Here is a 12,177-nt window from a genome sequence, read left to right as displayed (position 1 = left end):
TTGGGGGGGGGGAGTATCTGTGTTTATTTAATGATACAATGATTTTTTTTTTTAGTTTTGACAAAGATAAAAAAAAGTCACTTACCTTTCTTTGAATGACCGATGGACTCAGGGACAACCTGAGTTGAGTGACAGTTCATACCATGCTGCCGGATGTGTATGCGTCTCTCTAGAAGATTCTTTAAAAGACAAAAGGAAATATTTTAGTGCATAAAGATGTTAGTACAATTGTCTACATGCTTCACCCTTTAATGGCCAGAAAACGATTGGGTGAATATCCACTCTTAGGCTTATATTTGAGTGCAGCTTTTTGTACATCCACATGGAGCCTTATGTGGCTCCAGGGGTCTCTCAATGTGAGAGCAACCCCTGAACAGCTGTTCAGAGGATATATAGCAGAAATGTCAGGCATCTCTGATCGAAGCATGTGTCACACATAAGGAGAGCGGCTCAGGGATTTCCCCCACTCAGTGTAAATCCTTTTCTGCATTTCTTTTGCTTCCTTAACTTCCTCAAACCCATGGGAACAGTAAATGGAGTCAGTGCTATAGGGAAAGGTTTCAGTGCTCATGTTTAACTTAAGGAATTAAATTACCATTAGTATAAGTAAAAGCTTTAAAATGGCAGTAACAGCTGTGAATGTTATCATTAAGGTATATATTCATAATCAAAATCTAAGTTCATTACCCCCTCTAGTGGCCAGAGACTGTACCGGTACAAGGCAGCATGGAGGATATCACAAAATAAGACATGAACACATACAAATATAACCCAGCATGTGCACATTAAATGCTAATGTGTGACTGATGATCTGCAGTCAGTGGCAGCTGCTGACATGCCCTCTGTTTGGCTCTAAAATCAAAACATCATCAATACCACAGGACCTAAATTACATTTAAATGTCAAGGTGGAAATGTTTTAACTGATATGTTTTCACCAAGGGCATGTATCCTGCATTATCACTAATCTCGAAATTGCACATGCAAATACTATGCAGACCCCGTGCACGCATGCATAACATCTAAGCAGGTGCTGGTCATTCATCTTGTCAGTCTTTCTTTTTATTTTTTTTTAGCTACGGCAACTCTAATTATCCTACAATCACAGAATAATGATTTCTCCTTTGAAAGCAAAATTGCAATTACTCTCTTTCTCAGCCATTATGGAATGCAGCTCTGGCTTTGAGCACTTGTGTGTCCACAGCTTAAACTGTAGAGTCAAGCAGAGATAGAGAGGCTGTCAGTCTTGAAAGGTTGGGTGCTGACTTTAGATTTATTATGCTGATTGCAATGCACTCTTCGATTGTAGCGTCAAAATTTCCACTCATTAAACAGTTTGTTTGTCGTAGAAAGCAAAGCATTTAATGTAGAACCTCCGTTAAGCATCAAGTGTGTCTACAGTACCAGAGGCAGAGGAATTGCAAGGTTCTTTCAATTACTTAGCTATTTATGAATCTACCTGCAAGGTAAAGAACACAGAATACAGTATAATGTAGTATTACATGATTTAACTGAAAATGACTAAAACTCCAGCTTCAGAATAATAACAATCATCTGTCATTCCACTGGAAATTTAAGGACTTTAGTGCTTGGAGAGCATAAAAACCAGATACTCATAATACAAGATAATTGGATATGAATTTATTTAACATTTTGTTCATGGGCATATGACAATAATATATGACTTATACTTTTCACTTGCTTGTCAAATGTACAAAAACTAAAAACAAAAAAAAAAGAAGCTATCAGCAGGGCAAAACCGTCCAAGGACATCCCCATTACCTACTACCAATTATCAGTGGGTTGATTTTTTACCATCTGTAAGTTATCAGACATGACTGAAGAATTTTATTCTATCCCACTGTATTTCAAATAGTAAATAGGATATTACCAAATCTAATGAAAAAACCCCTCCTCAGACTTTATTTCATACTTTGTAATCACCTTAGTTTAATGGTGTTTTCAGTGTAATAGCAAATGAGCTGTAACTCCGTAAGTCTCTGATTGATGTGTCCGTGATGATGAAGGTAGGACACCTAAACAATGTAAGAGTGATTGACGAGGTGTTTGGAATATCAATTAATTCTGGTTGAGCCTCTGTTTCTGTGTTTAAATCTCTCTTTATTTCTCACTTCGTTATAAAATACAGTTCTGTGAGTAACACGCCTGCAGTACATGGACATATACACAGGCTCACACACAAACATCTCACACTCTTCTCTCACACCAACCCTTTTTCATTGTTATGCTTTCAAAAATACCTGTCAGTCATAAAGAAGCCTTGGCATAAAAATGTCAGCATTTGGCTAATGGATGAGGATTGGGGGCATTCACTAAACCTGCCACAGGTAAGCACTTTGAATTGACACCTACGGGAGTAGACTGCAATTCATGCTAGTCCATGCAAGTCCATGTGGGGTCACTTGGATGCAACAGTTTGGTTTTAGAAAAAAAAAACAAAACTGAAGAACCAGAGAGAGAGACAGACCCCTTGTATTTAGTTGTGACAATGATTTAGCCGACAGCCGAATAAATGGTGCCACAAAAAAAATGTTCAGTGTTCAGAAAACATGCGTTCTCTGAGTGGAAAGTTCATACATCTTGCTCATCAAGAACAAAAAATAGCCAGTGCACACAGTAACAGTGCACACACAGAATGGTGGGCTTGTTTCTGGGAACAAATTGATGGATCAGATATTTACAACTGACCGTATAGTTTGTATGAATCGCCTGGACTCATCACGGGGTCAGAGATTCTCAATAATGACATATTTGCTTCTAATTTTGGGAACTCCAAGTTTCCAAGATGTCAGCTGATTACGATAGTTGAAATTTTATATTTTTAACTTTAGCTGCTAACAATTCTCTCCAAAAATTGAATATTTACAATGAATTAAAAACAACAATATTATTTTAGCAAATATGCAAACTCGCAAATGGTAACAGACACAAAGTGTGAATGACAAAGAACCAAAAAGTTCACAAAAAATAAATCACAAGGAGAAACAATACAATTTTAACCAATTCCCCGTTTCTAACAGTATCTATTGTTTGTTTGTTACTCTTGTATCTTGGTTTCAGTTCAGTGTTCTTGTTTTCAGTTTAAAGTTTAATTTTCCCTATTAAGTCAGTTTATTTGAAGTCACACCTATGAAACAGACTCTTCTCCTGTGGCTCTTGATATTTTCTTTCAAGACTTTCTTTGTGTTTCAGTTACACCCAAAGGTGCCACCCCAGAGTGGAGTTTCTGTAGTTATTTTGCATAAACCTCGACTGGTCCTGACACTCATTTGACATAAATACAGTGCTGCATTGAATATGAGCATGTGGGAAAATATAATGGGAAATGCAGTATCTAATAAATGTGACAGAGTAGATACAAGAAAAGCCAAGCTTATGAGTTTGTAGAGCTGAAAGCATTTTGTTAAACGCTGTGATAAAAATTGAGTTTAAGTCTGTTAATCCTATCTGAATGAAGAAAAGGTGGTTGCAGCTTTACCTCCCAGAGACCTTAGTTAAAGTGATCTAGATTCAAATACTAGCGCCTGGCTGATGCTCAAATCACCCACTGTTTAGCAGCCATCAATCACATTTAAAAACATCTGAAATTTTCATTTGTCTCTTATAAAATCAACATCTGATGAAAATTAAAGAAATATTCAGAGGCTAAAGATATCAACATCCGAATGAGCAAGGATCCAAAGAAACCACCCATTAAGTCAAAAGATTCCTAAGGTCAAGTAGCTTTAGTCCAAACGTTTTCACTTTATTTCCTTCCTCTGCCACATAGCACAGAAATGTAATGGTTACTCATCACCCTGGCTAAAAACAACTAGTTTGAAAGTGAATGGTGTTTGGTAGTAGAAGGTGTAAGGAAACCCGCTCCTCCCTTTGGCTCTATCAAATTTACATGATACAGGATGAAAAATCCTGCATCATGCAATTCTCCAGTTATCTAAAATCTTGTGAAAAAGTAAACATAATACAAACTGAAGACTTGTAGCCCTTCTGCTTATGTGTGTAAGACCCCTTAGGAAAATCTGAAGGCAAAGGGCACAATACGTGACATAATAAAAAAAGGGTATATATGGAACTGAAAAAGTAATCTCATATGTGTTGTTGAATGATCCTTCACTGAAACATTCCAGACTCTCACAAATTAATTTTAACTAAAGTTACCAAGATATGTAATAAACAAATACTTGATTTTCCAAGTTCATTAGAACTTGAAATATCTTGGCATCTCCCTCTAACTCTCTTGAATATATTTTATGAAACTATCACTTTCATGAATTGCCAAGCAAATTGCTTGTATTTTCATAACATGGTCAATGCAGCTGGGGGGAGTTATTTTTCTTTATTAATTTTGACATCATGATTGCATGATGCAGATATTATTGCAGATATGTGCTGTTAACCTTCCCTGAACGTCTTGCTTATTTTTCCCCTCTCTAGTCAAATAATTTTAGCTCATGCTTTTGATATATTACATATTAGATATAAGACAACACAAGGTATAGATAGACAGACATGAGCCAGCATTGATGTAAAAACAAACAAATAAACAAAAAGACACATACTGTTGATTGGTCATTGCTGGCAGTCTCCTTTTTCAGTGGAAGCAAGTTGGACAGCCGTCCAGGGCACCTTTAGCTGGTCAGCTATCGAACACATGGAAGAAATATTTTGTCATTAATTTTGAAACATTTCATTCTTATTCTTTTGTGTTATCCTTTGATTGCGTGTGCTCATTTCATTATTGAAACTCACCCCTCTCTGGATTAGGCCTGTAAACTGGGGTCTGACAGTGTCGCCATTAGCTGGGATAGGCACAAAATTCACACAACCGAACGGCCACATTGCCGCTTTCAGTGAAGGAAATAGTTTTGTTTTTTTTAATCTTGTGTTCCCGGGACATTGATATAACCCCAAACAGGAAGTTTGTGGGCGTGGCCTGCAGTGCTCATCATTCGTAATTGGCCGAGTAACTACAGCGTTTTGTTTAGTTTGTGTGACTGACGAACTTTGGGGGGTCGCTTTGTGGAAAATAAGCATTTTGAGACTTCAAGAAAAAAAGAAGTAATTTTATCGCAAAATTATTATATTAGGTAAATAAACTCGTAATATTGCAAGAGTAAAGTCGCGACAGAGCACCGGCAGACCCGTCGGCCACCGTCTCCGGTTTGGCGCAGCGGACCTCTGATACGGCACCAACTTAAGTTTCAAGATGCAAAATGAGGAAAAGACACATGAACGCTGGACTGAGGACCAAGTCTGAACTTTAGCTACCAAAACTTTCAATGCTGAAAAAGATGGACATTATTGTCGTGCGGCCTCCGTTCCCTTCATGCCACCAGGCGGTCATCATCCTGATTAGCATAACCATAACCGACACCGGAAACGGGGACCTTCCGCTTCCTGCAGGTGTTGAGGCTGGCAGCGGTGCAACACGACAGCTTCCCTCATTACAGGTGAGCTATCACGATCTCTCAGAGCAGAACAGTTCGTTCACTTCGACCACTGAAGGAGTCGATCAGCTTGTCTTCAGTCTCTTTGGACCTCCAGCAGCATAACCTCATCTACAGGCATATATCTCCTTCAGCTCCAATGGGCACTAAACTAACACAACAGTTGAACAAATCCACTTTATTTTTTAATTCCGGCTTATTAAAAACATTAAACCCCCAATTAAAGTAGGTTAAACAAAGACACTAACACTTTTAGGGGCGCACAAACCCCTGGTCAGATTTAGGACACTGGCACGTCCATGTTACCGGTTTACATGCCTGCTGTTAGCTCAGCCTTCACCACTCTGTGTGTTTGTTTTTGTTTAGTTTTGTTGTTGTTGTTCTTTTTGTGCGCTGTGATATTTTGCCACACTGTTCGCTCAGTGTTTGTGTCCATACAAACATGCTTCCATGCAAGCTATAGCTTGGAACAATGTAGACCGTCAAATGAAAGCAGAAGTCCCTGATATCTTTAGGGTAAAGGACTTCTGTATGTGAGATAAACAGTGAGCCCCCCTTCTCACTTAACCTGACCTGACATGCTTTGTTATACTAGTAGGGTTGCCACCCATCCCATTCAATGCAGGATTTGATCATAAAATTATACATTACATATATGAAAAACAATTAGTATTTTTTTATATGTGATGTCAATTATAAACTCTGTCTTCAAAGTGCTATGAATATTAAATCAAAATGCCTTGCGGAGCATTTAAAGTAACTATAGTCAGTGCCTGCAGGAGATATAGATGATCACACACCCAGTTTAGAGAAGTGCACTGCACACAAACTTAAGGATGTAATGATGTACTGCTGTGGACAGGGCCATATGCACATATGCAAAAAACAATATTGGTTCGAGTACATGCTGCATTTTCTATACGTTTACTACTTTATCGTGCTTTCAAACAGCCATTATCTTGAGAACTACAGTATGTGCCCTCTTCTTCTTTTTGACTTTTTGACTTTGGCTTGACTTTTATTATTCTCGGATCACAAACCAGCTTTGGACATGTATGCTGCCTCCTAGTCTGTCAGAGTGTATTGAATCATCACATTTGAACTGACCTGAAAAATAAGCATCTGCTTCTCTTCTTTTCATTACTTCATCTCTGTGTCCATGTTACCTGGTTAAAACAGAAATACAGTGACCATGTGATACTGGAAGCACACTGGTTGTCGTGCTTGTGCACTGCAGCTGCAGAAAATGGGCATCTACTGTGATTCTGGCTTGACATGCGTGAGACAAGTAATAACTCAAGGCACATGTGGAGACCCATTTTGACAGCACATGTGAAAAGGAGTTAACTAGTTGTGATCAGATATTAAAAGAGTTGAGATTAAATCTCACCTCACCACTTTATATGCTCAAACAAAAAAACAGGTATGTAGTACTTTTTGGTACACCTGACAGACACGCCTACTGTCAGTATGCTTGTGTGTGTGCGCGTAAGAGGAAGCAAATGAAAGAGTGGCACGGATGAGTCAAGCAAATTAATGCAAGCAGCTCTACAATTGAATAAACCACGTGAAAGAGTAAGATGTATTCAATTTATTATAAAAATGTGGTGGGATATAATTAGAGGCAGAGTACATCAGTTGACAGGACATCCTTCATTGTATCCCAGGGGCACAATTGTGTTCACACCTGTACTCGTCCACTCCAGATCACCCGAGTCGGATGTTAACGTCAGGTCAGAACAGAGGCACCATCAAAAGATTTTAGCCACATGTAGACCACATCCAAACGTGGTGTGTGTGATCCAAAATGTGTCCTCAATACCTGTTGGGTGCATCCCCACCTGTATTTAAAGATGTCTGCTTGTGATCAGATTACATGAGATGTTTTAGTTTTGTTTTGAAAAGGGCCTGTGACTCATACGTCCTGTTTGGGATTGAAAAAAGTCTCCATGAGCCTTTTTTTCATCAAGAAGCTTGCTGTCCTGTAAATGTCCTCCCCTCTTTTACTTCTAGCTTTAAGAGACACTTGATAAGCCAATTCCCACAGTAATTTTAATATTTAAAAAGCTTTGCTTTGCTTTGCTTTGCTTTCATGTACCATGAAACGATGCATTCATGTTTCATGTATTTTTTTGTTGTTTTTTTTGCTGCAAATTTAGACTGGAATTCTTATCATTTCCTTAATATTGTCATTCCCTTCATTCAGTGAAGCAAAGTTTTTAGTGTATACATTTTTAGGATGAAGGCTATGCTTGTCATTTACAGTCAAACTATAAAGACAGGGAACTACTCTTTAGGTGTGTTTCAGATTGAGCATGGTTGACTGACTGCTTTTATAGGCAACGTGAGCTGCAGACAGTCTACTTCCCCTCGCATCAGTGTACTCAGTTCATCTGTGTCACAGCAGCAGACAGTTCACACAACTCATAGCAAAATTCCTCTATTTTTCTTTTCTTTTTTTATTATGTGGTACCTTCAATTTGAATAAGTTGTCATTTTGCAGAAATGGTTGACATTTGTAGTGGTTGTGATAACACAGGCTAACCACAAAGGATGTAATAAGACTCTTAATACCTTTAAAAAATACAAGACAGAACATCTGATTTCATATGCAGAATTGCAGTTCATGCGATCCAAGCAAATTGGTTTAATATGTTTCTGTGTTTCTGAAAGAACTCCCACTACATTTATTTCAGATCCAAGCTTTGTGTATTTTCCCACCAGTTGTGATAAAAAGTGCCTGTTTGCCATCTCCACAAGTCTCCAGAGACTGGTCTTACTCACCGCTCCAAATGTCCACCAAGTAAAGGAGGTCAATATGCGATGAGCAGCTTTCACAGGCCAAATAAATGTTCTTGATAACTTGCCTGGTAAAATATTATTTAATACATTAATACCTCAGCATTATAAAGACCGCCCTGATTATCATTGATTGATTATGAGCATTATGAATACCAATTCTGTTCTCTTTTGTCCAGACAGAAAAAAAATGCATGCCATGCTATACAAACGAGAAAATGACAAGATATAATGCATATTTCTAATGAATATTCAGTAATACTAGAACATTACCCATCAATGGTACCTTATAAACAGATTAACATATATAATCTCACTACTTACTTTTCAGAAAAAAACTAATAAAGGAACCCTGAATGTAAACTGTGACTCGCAGCTTGTCTAAACGGGGCACAGACTTTCAGATCACTACCATATTATTTCATTAGCGATGCTAGCTAAGCGATTGACACCAGTTAACTTAGCTCCTGCCTAGCCATAGAAGGAAAATGCCAACGCACATCCTGTGTATTTGTGTGCAAATAGTGAGAACCGGCAATATAATTGTGTTCAAATGTTACTGTACACTAATTGCTGATTAGATGCAGTCCAGCAGAGGGTTGTGCAAACCAACAAAAGGCTACATTACTTAGAAAAGACAAATGCAAGTATGCACAGACTTGTACTCATGAGTATTTATTGATTTATCTATTTTATTTATTTTTTGTCTCAGCCATGCAAAAAATTGTCTCTGAATGTCAGATATGCCCAACATGTCTGTATCAGATCTCTGTCATCTTTGACCCACATCGAAGCTAGGAATGTTGTTCTTACTAGTGCAGACATGGATATGTAAACTCCCTGCACTATGGGGTCAGAGGGCATGCTACATACCAGAGGAGGGTCCTTTTAAGTCAAAAAAGTGATCACAGAAATAGATTCATAAAGAATTTATGGGAGCTTGTTTTGTTGCTCATTTGCCACAATGAACAACACAATTACTGGTGAATTGATCGAAAAGAGGAGCCCGTCAGATTTAATAGTCTGAGTGGGTTAGCTTCTGTCAACTTGCATTTCAGGACCTTTGAAACGCACAACCAAACTACAGCTTTGCTCTAACTACACCTGGTCACCATATGCTGTCACTGATGGGGACACACTCTGACAGAGGTGATGACCTGTAATGATTGTTCATTGGGTGGAGAGTGTTGTTGTTGTCACTGTTGTTTCTGTGAGTGTGATAAGGGATCCAAAGGCGGTGGTTGTTGTTAGTGAATGGTCTGTCCACTGGAAAGGAGGGTTGTTCGGTTAAATGCCTCCTCCTCCTTTTCATGTTGTCTAAATATGATGTGCACATAAACAAACACAAACATTTTAAAATTTTATGTATTAAAAAAAAGCCTTTTTGTCTTTTGCCTTCAGACCATAAGCTTGCAAAATGTGTATCTCATATTACATAATTCGTTTAATCTTTTGAATCTAAATGTTCAACTGTACCAGCAGCAAGAAGGTTGTTCAGTAACACACATTACTGGTAAATATTTCCTTCTTGTAAAGTCTTAAATTCTAAATTAATTCTGAACAATTTACGTCTGAACTTCACAGAGATGACATTGACAGTTATGATATATACTTAATATTGTTAGTTTTTTAGCAGCACAGAATTTGATAACTTAACTCAAACGGACAGAAATTGCTCCTCCTTCATTGGCTTATACATCACCTACTTTTACTGGGTCATTCATGGCCACATTCATTGCTGTGAGTAAACCACAGCTTGAATGCCCATTAGTATGATGCTGTTCAGCTTGTCTGCACTTTGAAGAAATTAAGTATTCCTAAAAGAACGCAGCAGACACTTCATAGGGAAAGGTTGAGAGCTCCTGCAACCATACAAAGCCTTCTCTTCAATCATGGCAAGAAATTTGTAATGGATGGGAACTATGGTTCTGGCATTCACCGATACAGGCTTGGACAAAGGTTTCTTTGTCAATCAGGCCATTGTATCACTTAGAAAAACTTAGTGTGTGTGCACATTTGTAAAAGTGCAATGAAGCTGCCATAATCTTGACCATTTCTCTGATATTTCAGTCTCTAGTTTTTGCTAATTTCACAAGACTTTATGGAAAAATCCACCACCTTCAAGAGGGCAGTCTTCTCTTGCGCCATGCAGTGCTAATATGCGTGTGTGTATTACTGGGTGGTCTGTGAGCTTTCCATACTTTGATTATCCAGGGGGGTGAGGCGGGTTGTTGGTCAGGTGACTGGTGAATTAAGGCTTCTCAGCATTATGTGCCGATGACGGGCAATATTAATCCATATCAGCAAGTTCACCTCACACAGCTTTTGCACAGCAGTGCCAATTCTCTGCTGCAAAATGGAAATCACTTGAAAAGTGTAATGAATTTCTGCACAGTTAATGTCTCCAATCTGCTGTGTTGATCAATGTTGGGATCAGGAGTGAAGAACTAACATCTGCAAGAGTTGAGTAGAATCTTTCTGTCAAACTCTTGCTCATGAAATTGGTTTGCATTGCTCTGTCTCCCACATTAAAGAGCATCATTCACCAAGCTATCCTGACTAAACTACTTCATTGAACATTTAAAACTGAATCTTTGGCCCTTCATACTTTGGCTAACCAACATTGGTTCCCTGGAAACTCCTGTGGTTCTGTGGATGTTACTGTAGCCTCTGTATAAGCCCAAACTCCCAGTGAGATCTCTGCATTAGAGTAAGAAGATATACAGCATGCTGTCTCTGCGAGGTAAATCAACAGTGAAGAAGCATTTAGTAGTTCACCAAGAATGTATGGTGGTTGTCTGAAATGGACGTAATACTTCATGATCTAAATGTGCAGATTCTCTGTTCACAGGACAGAGGTCAAGTTCAGTTGACTCCTGTCATTAATCAGAAAATCTAAGCATTAAAGCAGGCGTTTAATATTACAGAAATGGAAAACATAGGTCATGTAAAAACTGGCATATTGACAGGTTTGTGTATTAGGCTCCTCTCAGCAAGAATTTTGCACACATAGGCTTTGGGCTAAATGAGATGTTTGTTCTTTTCCTAATTTTCCTGCCAGCAGGTCCAGTTCCACACCACACTATGGACACTATTGGGTTCTGTGGGTCAAAGATTCTTGGCCAGACATCTGTTCCCACAAGGTGAAACCCCACCGACAGTTTGCAGACATGCAAATGCTTTGGTGCAGAGACACTCTTTCCTTTGGGTCTGCTACTGTAAAATAGAGCTACTGTACAGTGTGGCGTGTCAGACTGGAAGGGCAGATGAAATCAGTCTGGATTTCATGCAGATGGCCTTTTGTCATGAATTTCAGTTCAAATGATAAAGGTGAGATTTTTTTTCCAAACATATACTCATGGAAAGATTCTACATTAATTTTTTTTTTTTTTTTTTTTTCAGAATATCCAACTGAGAATATCCAGCGGACTTGTTTCCATCTGCCATCTCTGATAAAAGCTCTGCAGCTTTTCTTTTTTTCTTTTCCAGGTTCAGTTGAAAGCAGTTATTATAACAGCGCTGCTTACACAATACAGAGGTGGTGAACTTTAGCAGGCTCTCGCCCCTGCAGAGTGTCATAAGACTGGCCACTTTGTTTTTAGGCTTCACCCCTCTAGAGATGCTCTTTCTGCCCCAGCGATCACATACAGCTCACTACCAATAATTAGCGCAATTTCTCAGCCCTTCATTTTCATGTCGGGCCCTCAAACCCAGGGAGTGTGGTGTTGTGTTAATGTGGTCCCTTAATGCCACAAAGAAATTTTGAGACATAGGTTAGTAACAAGGAAAGTGAAATACTCTCTGTGCCTTGTCTCCTAAAATAAAAGTAAATAAAACATACTGCAATTATCTTAATTACTTACAACCTCAAATCGGAATCTGTGACCCAAACTATTAACTCTACTAATGTT

The sequence above is a fragment of the Echeneis naucrates genome, chromosome 6 (assembly GCF_900963305.1).
Source record: "Echeneis naucrates chromosome 6, fEcheNa1.1, whole genome shotgun sequence".
Lineage (NCBI taxonomy): Eukaryota > Metazoa > Chordata > Actinopteri > Carangiformes > Echeneidae > Echeneis > Echeneis naucrates.
This window is presented reverse-complemented; position numbering follows the sequence as displayed.